The sequence below is a fragment of the Saccopteryx leptura genome, chromosome 5 (assembly GCF_036850995.1).
Source record: "Saccopteryx leptura isolate mSacLep1 chromosome 5, mSacLep1_pri_phased_curated, whole genome shotgun sequence".
In the NCBI taxonomy this organism is placed as follows: Eukaryota; Metazoa; Chordata; class Mammalia; order Chiroptera; family Emballonuridae; genus Saccopteryx; species Saccopteryx leptura.
This window is the reverse complement of record NC_089507.1, coordinates 124,463,827-124,476,541: the sequence shown is the minus strand read 5'-3', so window position 1 is coordinate 124,476,541 and position 12,715 is coordinate 124,463,827. Positions and strand designations below refer to the sequence as shown.

The window sequence follows — 12,715 nt, the reverse complement described above, 5'->3', positions numbered from 1 at the left end:
ACAAATAGAAAATACCCACAAAAAGACATGTACAAACATTTCCAAAGCAGGTTATTATTATTATATTTTGGTAACCTTTTACTAACTTCTTTCTATATCCCCCTGTCCCCAGCTCCTGACAACAAATTTCCTACTCTGTTTTTCTATGAGTTTGACTTTTTTTTTTAAAGATTTCACATATAAGTGAACCTAGAAAATATTTATCTTTCTTTATATGGTTTATTTCACTTAGTATAGTGCCCTCCAGTTTCATCCATGTTGTCACAAATGACTGGATTTTCTTTTCTTCTTTTTTTTTTACTGAATAATATTTTATTATGTATGTGTGATATCCCATAGTCATTTTAATTTGCAGTTCTCTGATAATTAGTAATGTTGAGCACCTCTTTATTTTTTTATTTTCTTTGGAAAAATATCTATTCAGGTGTTTGACCCACTTTTTAATTGGGTAATATGCTTTTTTTGCTATTGAGTTGCATGAGTTCCTAATATATTTTGGATATTAATCTCTTATTGGATTTCTGGTGGGCAATTTTTTTTCTCCCAATCTACAGATTGCTAAAATATTTTTTAGTTTGGTGTAGTCCCACTTGTTTATTTTTACTTTCCTTATCTTTAATTTTGGTGCTATACCTAAAAAATTATTTCCAAGATCAATGTCAAGGAGCTTACCTCAATGTTTTCCTCTCAGAGTTTATAGTTTCAGGTCTTCTATTCAAGTCTCAATTCACTTTTAGTTCATTTTCATGTATGGTGTAAGAGAAAGATCTAATTTTATTCCTTTGCATGTGGCTGTCCAGTTTTTCCAATACCATTTGTTAAAAAAAAAACTGTCCAGAACAGTTAGACCATTCTTTTCTGATCCCCACCCCAACCCAAAGACAGAAATAAGAATTTGTTTTTGGTAAGCTCTATCAATTTTTTTAAATGTTGAAACAATTTCATATTCTGTTTTAAATCCTTCTACCTGCCCTAGCAAAGTGCATTGGCATGTTCCATCAGATAATGGACTGCTATCTTGCAGGGTGTATGTGACACTGTTCTTGACTTCTTTTCTGGGGTTGATATAATAAATTTTAGGATCTAACCCTTATTTAAAATTCTATTGTTAGTAGATAATTTACAGTAATCTAAAATGAATGAAATTCAATTGCAAGAGTGTTAGTTCAGTAAGGATGACATAAAATTAAAAGGTAATCTATTGGTAGTTAACTCATTGTGAAGCAAATTAATTTTTTTTCTCTTTTGAAAAATTAAAGTAAAAATATAATAGAGTCTTAAGAAGCATTACTGGTAATGAATTGGAGACTAAGAAGAATAATAAGATCGGAATGAAAATAATAGCACATAAAAAGAGAATTAGAGAAAAGATAGATCTAATGATAGAATGTCAGACTAGCAAAAAGCACATGAATATATAATCTCCTGAACACAATAAAACACTAATTTTCTGTTGTTTTACTGATGTCATGGTAAAAATATAGCAGTTTTCTTTAAAGTAGGTTAGAGTTTCCATGAATCTGTGCAAATACAGCAAACCTTGGCAGTTAAATACATCGCACGCATTGCTTCTCAGCCTTTCGGCTAAGATCAAGTGTAGTATCTGTTCCTTATCAGTTTAAAATATATTACACAGGTAGAATTTATAACCTGGCAAAGTGAAAAAAGTTCTCAGGATCACATTTCAGGGAGCGATTGAACCTGGGGAACACAGAAGCCTTTAGGATGAGGCTGGGGGCGACTTTTACTGAGTCTGAGCTGGAACAATGCTTGTCGGTGCTGAGGAAGATGTTTTCTAAATGGTGAGGCAAAATGTTAGAAAATAGTATTGCTACAAGGCTGATGAATCTTGTTTCTGATTAAAAGGAAGGGAGCCAGTACTTCTCCTATTTCAGCAGTGCAGAGAAGACACTTGAGAATACAAAAATGTTGAGTTTCTTTAATTTTTTTTCCTTTTTTTAAAAATTAATTTTAATGGGATGACATTAATCAATCAGGGTACATAGGTTCAGAGAAAGCATCTCCAGGTTATTTTGACATTTGATTATGTTGCATACCCATCACCCAAAGTCATATAGTCTTCTGTCACCTTCTATCTAGTTTTCTTTGTGCCCCTCCTTTCCCCCCACCCTTTCCCTTCCCCTCCCATCACCACCACACTCTTGTCCGTGTCCCTGAGTCTCATTTTTTATGTCCCACCTATGAATGGAATCATATAGTTCTTAGTTTTTTCTGATTTACTTATTTTACTCAGTATAATGTTATCAAGGTCCATCCATGTTGTCATAAATGATCCAATGTCACCGTTTCTTATGGCTGAGTAGTATTCCATAGTGTATATGTGCCACATCTTCTTTATCCAATCTATTGAAGGGCTTTTTGGTTGTTTCCGTGTCTTGACCACTGTGAACAATGCTGCAATGAACATGGGGCTGCATGTGTCTTTACATACCAGTGTTTTTGAGTTATGGGGTTATATTCCCAGTAGAGGGACTGCTAGGTCATATGGTAGTTCTATTTTTAATTTTTTGAGGAACCACCATACTTTTTTCCATAACTCAAAACATTAATGGGTGAATGTAAGTGCTCTACTCTATAGTGCTCTGGATGATTACCTATAGACATTAAGTGCACTATTTAAGTGACTGTATTTGTTTCTGTGAGCTTCTTTAACAAAGTACCTCAAACCTTAAGACTTAGAACAACAGAATTTATTATCTCACATTTCTGGAGGCTAGAAGTCTGAAACAAAAGTATCAGCAGAGCCATGCTGCCTCTGAAGGCACTGGGGAAGAGTTTTTCCTTGCCTCCTCCTAGCTTCTGGTGGCTCCTGGCTATCCTTAATTTGTAACACCATCTCTCCAGTTCCTGCCTCCATCTGCACTTGGCCTCTCCATTCTCCCCACCTCCTACCCCCATACATCTGTCTGTGTCTTCACATCTCTCCCTTCTTATAAAAATTCCCATCATTGGATTTAGAGCACACCCTAATTCATCATGACATCATCTTAACTTGATTATATCTCCAAAGACTCCATTTCAAATCAAGCCACATTTATAGCTACCCAAAGTTAAAACTTCAATAGATCTTTTGTATGGACAAATCAGCTCACAACAATGACTATACCTTGCTTAACTATGTAGAAGGCACACAAAGTGAAATATAAATCTTGCCTTCAGGAAAGTTACATAATATAAAAGATGCAATGCAGATGTGGATACAATTTAAGTACATTCTCATGCATAAATATGGAGAATTAGCACTTCACAACTTAAAGAGATCAAAATCATCAATCCAAGGCTATCATTTTCCACATTAAGGAAAGCTCAGTAATCATTTTTGGTTTTTTGTTACTATGTAGGCTATTTAAACTTACAAATGATCTAAATGTCAATCTTTTCCTTTCCCTTTTCCTTTTCTGGATTGGTCCTTCCCAATCCAGAATTATAACACAAATTAATATTGCTTTATCATTTTATTTCTTTATACTTAAACTTTTACACGTAAACCAGTGATTTTCAATGTTTTTCATCTCATGGCACACATAACTTACTAAAATTCTGAGGAACGGAATAGAGACAGAGACGGGATCAAAGAGACCAGAGGGAAAGTGGACAGAGGGAAAGGGGATGATAGAATGGGACCAGAGAAGGGAAAGAGATTGGTGAAATTATATACACATAACACATAGTTATAGAGAGCAGGAAAGCAAATCCTGGAGGGAAGGGGGGAGGGTGTTGAGGGGAGGGGAACAAGGGGGATGTTGAGAGGAACATGGGGAGGGGGAAATGCATTCGGGAGGACACTAGAATCTCTGTAAACACAATAAATTTAAATAAAAAAGACAACTAAAAATTAAAAAATAAAATTCTGTGGCACACCAAAAAATGGACTTTTTCTCTGATCTGACAAAAAATTAGTATAATTTTGAGTCATTCACACTGAACAGCTATTGTTGTATTGGCTGTTGTTATTTTTCTATTTGACAATATAAGGGAAGAGAGGTCAGTGCCTCTGACAAAATAGGTATTGCATATTTTAAAAATTCTTGCGGCACACTGATTGAAAATCGCTGGTGTAAACCATAACATAAAACACTAATTAAGCCCTGGCCGGTTGGCTCAGTGGTAGAGAGTTGGCCTAGCGTGCGGAGGACCCGGGTTCGATTCCCGGCCAGGGCACACAGGAGAAGCGCCCATTTGCTTCTCCACCCCTCTGCCGCACTTTCCTCTCTGTCTCTCTCTTCCCCTCCCGCAGCCGAGGCTCCATTGGAGCAAAAGATGGCCCGGGCGCTGGGGATGGCTCTGTGGCCTCTGCCTCAGGCGCTAGAGTGGCTCTGGTCGCAACATGGCGACGCCCAGGATGGGCAGAGCATCGCCCCCTGGTGGGCAGAGCGTTGCCCCATGGTGGGCGTGCCGGGTGGATCCCGGTCGGGCGCATGCGGGAGTCTGTCTGACTGTCTCTCCCTGTTTCCAGCTTCAGAAAAATGAAAAAAAAAAAAAACACTAATTAATGATTTTTTCCAAATACCAGTGTTCAATTAACTTGTTACTATGCTGCCTATAAATATAATATTCTTCAATCTGTTTCTTTAATCTCTATTTTTTTCCATGAATTTGTCTCTTCCTGAGTCAGAATCTGTTTCAAATGTCTTTGGTTTTACAATATGATGAATTTATGATTGGGGGAAAAAAGGCTTTTCAATCTTCTTTTTCAATTATATCTTGGCTCATCTCAAGTCATTCTTCAAGTAAAATTTTAGCAACACTTTGGAAATTTCTAAATATATTTTGTCTGGAATTACAGTTGCGATTGCTTTGTATTTAGAGAGTCCTGCTCAGGGGTGTCAGAGCCAAAACAAGGTAAAGAGGATGTTCACATAAAGGGAAAATCTGGAGTGGGGTGTCAGAGCTTAAGTAGGGTGAAAAGGGAAACACAGAGAGCTGTGGCTTGGTATTGTGTTTCAAAGCATGAGTAGGGCCTGGTGGGCATTCACAAAGTGGGGACAGCCCACTTTGGGGAGAGAATTAAAAGCACGTTTCATGTCTACAATATTGCTGCCAAGGATGCATAACTTGAATTCAATCACGAGGAAACATCAGAGAAGCCCAAATTCAGGAACAACCTACAAACCAACAGTCTTTCAAATTACCAAGGTCATAAAAGTCAAGGAAAGAGTAAGGAAGAGCCATGACTAAATTCCACAATAATTCTGAACTGGATATTTTTGCAATAAAAAATTGAGAGAATTGATGAAACTTGATTAAGGGGTTTATTGATTAGTTGGCAGTAATAGATCAATAATGATTATACTGACATTATATAGAACATCTCTGTTTGTAGAAAAACTAAAGTTTTAGATGAAAGTTTTATGAGGAAACAGAAAAACAATGTATTCTCAACTAATTAAAAAAAAACCCAACTTGCCTGTCAGGGCGGTGGCGCAGTCAATAGAGCGTCGGACTGGGATGTGGAGGACCCATGTTTGAGATCCCAAAGTTGCTATCTTGAGCATGGGCTCATCCGGTTTGAGCAAAGCTCACCAGCTTGGACCCAAGGTCGCTGGTTCGAGCAAGGGGTTATTTGGTCTGCTGTAGCCCCACGGTCAAGGCACATATGAGAAAGCAATCAATGAACTAAGGTGTCACAACGAAAAACTAATGATTGATGCTTCTCATCTCTTTCCTTTCCTATCTGTCCTTACCTATCCCTCTCTCTGACTTTCTCTCTGTCTTTGTAAAAAAAACACAACAAAACAAAAACAAAAAACCAACTCACTGTATTGAACATCCTATACTGTTTTACAACTACATGATTGTTTAAAAATAATTTTTCAGACAGGAAGCAATTGTATACTGAAAACAAATTTATAAACTAGAGAATTGAATGTTTTTGAAATTAACTCTTTCCATGTAAAAATGTCCAATGTTTCTTCATTAATTCAATTTTTTGTTGTTGTTGTTCAGGGAATTGTTGTTTCTTCTGACTAGGACTTGAATATTTCATTCTTAGGCATTTTAACATATTTTGCTATTGTAAATGAGATTTTTTTCTACTTTCTTTCCTTTTTTCTTGTTTTTTGTTTTGTTTTGTTTTTGCTGGCAAACAAGAAATCTAGTGAGATGTGTGTTATTTTGTATCTGTGGCACTCAGATAATCTCTGATCTTTTACTAGTTCTATTATGTTTTAAGTTGTTTCCCTTGTATTTTCTTAGTAGTAATCATATATTTGTAAAGAACTTCAGTTTTATCTCATTTTATGAATTTGTACCTTATTTCTCATAGTATTGTTAGAAATTCTAGAATGATGCAGCATAGTTTTAAGAGCTGATATCTTTATCTTAATCTTGGCTCAATAGGAGTACCACTAATGTTTTGCTGTGAGCTACAGTATTGACTTTTTAAAATAGATACTCTTATCACCATAAGAGAATATTCTTTTATTCCATAGTTTTGCTAAGAATTTTCCCCTTAAGAATTGGTTATTGAATTATATCAAGTATCTTTATAGGCAATATCCATATTATTTTTCTCACTTAACCCATTTGAGTAAAAAATTAGATAAGCAGGTTTCCTAAATCCATTTACAGATTTTAGAAATAATTCAACTTTGGAATCAATATAATGTTGGATTTAATGTATTAACAATCTATGTAGGATTTTTCAACAATATTTATCCTTATTTGTTTATGTCTCTTATGTTGTTCTTGTTCATTTTTAACTTTAGGGCAATGCAATGCTCACAAAATTAACTGAGGAGCATTTCCTTTTTTTTATCTTCTTTAATTGCACAGATGGCAGAGGACTTAAACCTTTAATGAACAGAGACACCTTCTTCTTATGCCATGCGGGTCTCTCGCCTTTTCTTTCCTTCTTCCCTTATTATTATTTTAAACCTTTTTGGTTTATTTCTAGGAAATTTGTTATGTTTTAGAGTCAGTTTTGGTAGTCTGTATTTTCCTATAAAATATCTCTTCACTGTGTATCTTTTTCCCTAGTGATTTGAAAGTTACATGCCCAATATTTTTCAATTACTAGTTACCTTTACATTAAAAATATATTTGAACTTAATTTTCTCTGACATTCACCAGAACAAAATAATGTCTATGTACTCTCCCCACTGTCTTCCTCTTCTTCCCAAAGAAGATGAAAAGTTAGTATGTTTTACAACCCTTCTTCTCCATTCTGTCTAGATTTAGTTTAAGTAGTTCTAGGTAATTCTAGGTATTTTAAAATATTATATATATTTTATATTAAAATGTAATTGATTTACTTGTCACATTATTACTTGAATATAATTATTCAAAATTTTATTCTTTTTAATATCAAGTAATACAGGAATATATTCTAATTGTAAAAATTCACTCATTATACATAAGACCAAAGTCTTTCCTTATCACCACTGACAGTGCCAGTGACTTCCAAAGAAGTTACTGCTTTTGCAGATTTGGTATATATCTTTTCAAGTATACAATGAACACAGTATTGTACCCAAACCATGGTATATACAATATTTAGAATAAATAGTTTAATATGGCACAAATTATCTTGTAACTTCCTTTTTAAAAACTGATAGCCATACCTTGGAACTTTTTTCATGTCAGTATATATAAATTTACTGAATTCTTTTTCACTGCTGCCCCTACAGTATAAATGTTCCACGATTTATTCATCCATTCTCCTATTGTTAGATATATAGACAGTGGTGGGATTCAAATAATTTGACAACTTGTTTTCTGCGTTAATGACCATTTTAAGTATAAAAAGCAATATACTGAAAGGTAGTTTATTATTTCATGAATTTAATACTTAAATAAGAACAGTAAAAGAGGCACACAAAACTAGATTATAAGAAAAGATTTTAAAATATTAATGAAAAACTATTAAGTAATACCTGACAAAAAACAATAAAACTGTTATTTAAGATATTTCCATATTGCTCCTTGATTGGTGTCCTCACTTGCAAATTTTTTCACCTATAGATGGACTAAACATCACTACAGGCACTTAGAATATGCTGTTGCATAGATGAACATAAAAAAAAGTAAGGAATGTAAATTTGCAATTTCCACATTGGGTGGCTGCCCAGGCACCCACCTTAGAGCCCTGATTACAAGTGCCATTTTAACAACCAGTTTGCTGAACTCTACAAAAAAATTAGGTATTGTTTCTGCTGAAACAGTGCAAATTACCTGAATCCCACCACTGCATGTAGATAATTGCTGTGGAGTTATTTCAAATGATGCTGAGTTGACGTTAGTATCCTTTTATGTGCCTCTTTTTGAACATGTACATTTCTAGGGTTGTATATCAAACCGGAATTTGATTTAGAGGAAATAGAATGTAGTCTAGGTTTTTCAATCATAAAAGGATTTAATGTAAAAATAAGTTGTCAACAAAACAATTGTAGGTGCTACAGGTGTGAAAGTCAGAGTGTTTGTTCCACTAGGAATGTTGGCTTCAATTTCGACGTGATCCTGGAATTAGATGACTGCTGTTACAACGGCTACCAGAGCTGCAGCCATCCCCACCATCCACACCCATGGAGCTGGGACCAGACAGTGGATTCGAAAGTTTGGCCACTGCAAACTCAGGGGTTAGAGCTTGCAGACCTGTCTACATTGTTGGAGAAAGATGGCGTAACTCCTTCTGATTTCAAAAAAGCTTATGCAAATATGTCTAATTGGCAGAACCAAATTTACACCCAGAATCTTAGCAGCAATAGAGTCTGAGGAATATGATTTTTAGCCTTCTAATTTCTCCAAATGGCAAAAAGGGATAAACTTGGACTTGAGACAGTCAAACCAGTAAATCACAGTCTAAATGTATGCCTACTCAATATCCATGAACAAGTTTTTATGCATATGGAGTCTACCAGAGTAACAATGACTTATTCCCATGTAACATTATGCAACTATCCCTCATGTAAATAAAATATACCCACTACCCAAAGAAAAGACCTCAATTCCATTAAACACTGTATCTATCCCTGAAGAAATTCATTCTTTTTCTAGTTCAGTCACAAACCTATATTGGTATTGAATAACCTCAAAACTAAATCCAAGTTAATCATCTTCTCAGAGAAGTAGAAGTGAAAAGAAGAAAAGGAAAATAGAAAACTAGGTAATGCACACAAATATACATAACAAACAAAGAAAAAACTATGTACAGCTATGATAGTCCTCAGTACTGCAAATGTTAGAAGAATATGATTGGTATAACTGTTTTTGTCCACTATTAATTTAATGAATTAATTTGCCCTTGTTCAGCAATTCAGTGGTCTGAGTTCTGTATCTAGTGGGGTAACTCAAGCCTTCTCTCCATAAGTGCCTGTTCTCTTCTTGTTTTTCTGTATTGGGTGGCTGTGGTCTTCCATTAATCCTTACTATTGGTTCTCTGGGTTATAAATACTCCTTCCTGCCCTTGTTATGTATCAGCAACTCTATTTCTGCTTGATATCAAGGTCAATCACACAATCTAGAGTGGAAAATCCTTTTTTGTTGATTAGTTCAGTACCATAACAACCCTAACATGGCCAGGTGGCTAATTCATCTTTTAGTTCAGTGAAATCACTATTGTGTCATAGGCATAAGTAGCCCTCCCGAGGGAAGTAAGACATTTAAGCCAGCAGAATACAAAATCATGGTAATGAGAAGCAAAAATTTTGCAAGTAAGTAACTAGATACAATAGTGAGCTGTCTCACTCATGCTGCATGCCCTAGATTTCCAGCCCTTCTCATTTTATTGACAGGAGAATCAGTACTATATAATAGTCCCCTATATCATAGGGTATTATCTTTCAGCTGAGACATAAATGAGTTTTCAGTTGTATGAAGTTGGGATACAGAGTAACACTCATAATTCATGTAAAAATGAATCCATTGTCTAACTTATATATATATATATATATATATATATATATATATATATATATATATATTATATATGGTCAGGCCCTTGGTCAGAATGAATATTGTGTGAAATACTATGACAATATAAAAGACATTTAGTAAGCCTATGGATAGTGATCGTAGCAGAAGCACTTGGACAGAGAAGGCAAATCAGTATCTATAATTAGATTATTTTTTGAGTTGTATATAAGAGGTTAAGCCTAAGCAGGTCCTGAGCAAATCTCATGACTCCACTTGCAGAATGGTCACTCATAGATCTGATAGCCAGCTGGTATGCAGAGATATGGCCACACCAGATGTGGAAACACTTAAATACCTCTGTAGTGGTTAGTAAACAGTACTTCCCGTGGTCCTTAACTTTCTTCCTTTTCTGCGGTCCTTGTCTGGCCCAGCTCCTCCTGTCAGACCCAGACAGTAGGATGAAGAAAGGTGCTTTTATATTTGTTATTATTTTCTTAGGGACAAAAACGATGCAGGCAAGGGACTTCACTTTTATTCATATACTACCACTGTGCTCCAAATTTGACTTAGAGACCTTCTCTATATTGAGAAACAACCTTTCTAGCTTTCCTGCTCTATATTACACGTATGACATATGTATATGTCATTAGGTAATGCATATGTCATATGTGTTACTATGTGAACACATAGAAAGCTCTCACTATATTTAGTTTGGTAAATTAAAATGTCCTAAATTAAACTTTGATTTGAAACATTTTCCCTGTTAGTTCCAATGTGAGGCTGAAGTGCAGGACTCAGCCTTACCTTCTCTGAGTTTGTAATATCTCATATTAACAAAGTTGTGGGGAAGGAAGGAGGGGGCCTCACTCACTTGACTGTCAGGCTCCCCCTGTTTTTCCATGTCCTCCTCTGCTTTTAACTGCCAGCATCTCCCTGAGAGTTCCCCATGCTCAGAGAGATGCTGGCATCTAGCTCTGGACTGTGCCGGGGCCGTGGGATCTCTCCTTCTCTGCAGCTGCCTCCCTCCGTGCAGATGTAGGAGGAGCCATCAGACATGCACACTTGGGTTGCCATGTTAGTCTCAAAAGGTCTCCACTAAAGTTTTGTTTAAAACCTTTAATATTTATTTTGATTATAAAAATAATACATTGTGCTTGATCCAGCAGTGACGCAGTGAATAGAGCGTCGGATTGGGATGCAGAGGACCCAGGTTTGAAACCCCAAGATCGCCTGGCTTGAGCGCGGGCTCATCTGGCTTGAGCAGAGGCTCGCCAGCTTGAGCAAGGTGTCGCTGGCTTGAGCGTGAGATCATAGATATGACCCTATGGTTGCTGGCTTGAGCCCAAAGGTCACTGGCTTGAGCAAGAGTTCACTCATTCTGCTGTAGGCACATATGAGAAAGCAATCACTCACTGAACAACTAAGAAGCTGCAACAAAAAATTGATCCCTCTCCCTTCCTGTCTGTCTGTCCCTATCTGTCCCAATCTCTGACTCTATCTCTCTGTCTTTGTCAAAAAATAAAATAATAATAATACATTGTATTAGTAAATGATATCATATAAAAATATATAAGAAAATTCTCCTTTATTCTCATTCCCTTCTTCCAGTGATAACCATCAGTTATCAGCTATCAGGCATCAACACTGTATTTTATACACACCCACATATACACAAATATACATGTATAGACACTATACTATAATAATTTATTGGCAGTTGTACTAAAAACAATATTAGTATAGAGTTTTACAGTTAGAAACATTTAATAATATATTCATTTATTCTTGACAGATTATCTTATTCCTTGGAATGGTGGGAAAGTATTCCATGGTGTACTAACTTGCATCCTAACTTATTTAATCAATGCAATATGAATGGATAGTAAGTAGTTTATAATTTTTTTATATCTATCGACATACAGAGATAATTTTAAAAAGGAGAAATTTTACCTTTTTTTCCTTGGATCTTGGACCTTTTATAAAAACTAGCAAAATATAGATGCTGCCTAAACTTATAGGTTCACCAATTAGTTTGGAAAGCTAGACTTGCTTTTGGGTATTAATTCAAAATCCTTTCAAATCAAAACAGATATTTTTGTTAGTTTTTGTTTGAAAGGGCAGCAACTGGAGTGTGTGACACCAAAGAGTGCAGTTTGTATAAGTGTTCGTTAAATAAGTCTGTGGCATAAAGTGCTTTTAATAGAATGTATAATCTACAAGATGCATTAAAAATAACCTTTATTGTTGTCTGCAAAGAAAAAATAAACTTTGAAAAAATAATCAAAGAAAGAAAACAATGCTATCTTAACTGAGCGCGCACACACACTAACCCCAGAAGTTGCAACTGCTTAGATTAGAGAGATTTTCATGCTCTATTTGTGATAACTTTAAATTTTTTAGTCACTGAACCATGCTATCATTAATTTTCATTTTTAAATTTTACTTGGAGGTGAACTGGTTCCAAGTTGACTAAATCGCATTTAAAATAATTGAAAGTTTTATATTTGCAGAAGAAAAATATAGTCTTTCTTCCACCTTGGAGTGTGTCCTTTCCTCTACTCATTTATCACCGTAATGCTGAAAAGTAATAAACCAAAGCAACATTTCATATCTAACCTTCTGTCCTCAAACATCCAAAATGAAACTTGTAGGTGTCTAGAGCTTCTGAGTGTAGAGCCTATACTCTTTGCAAAGACATTAAAACAACTAAATGTTTTTGAAATTACATTTGCAAACAATGTTTGTAAATTTGTAATACTTAAAGGGAGTATTTCATGCCAGAGCTGCTCCTCTATACAAATGTAAATCAAAGTGAACAGTGAGATGAGTTCTGTCCTGCTAA

General features: G+C 35.4%; 1 pseudogene; it reads left to right on the top strand.

Moving 5' to 3' along the window:
- Nucleotides 1-1,564: 1,564 nt before the first annotated feature.
- LOC136407205 (U2 spliceosomal RNA) lies at nt 1,565-1,686 on the top strand (annotated as a pseudogene).
- Nucleotides 1,687-12,715: the final 11,029 nt, after the last annotated feature.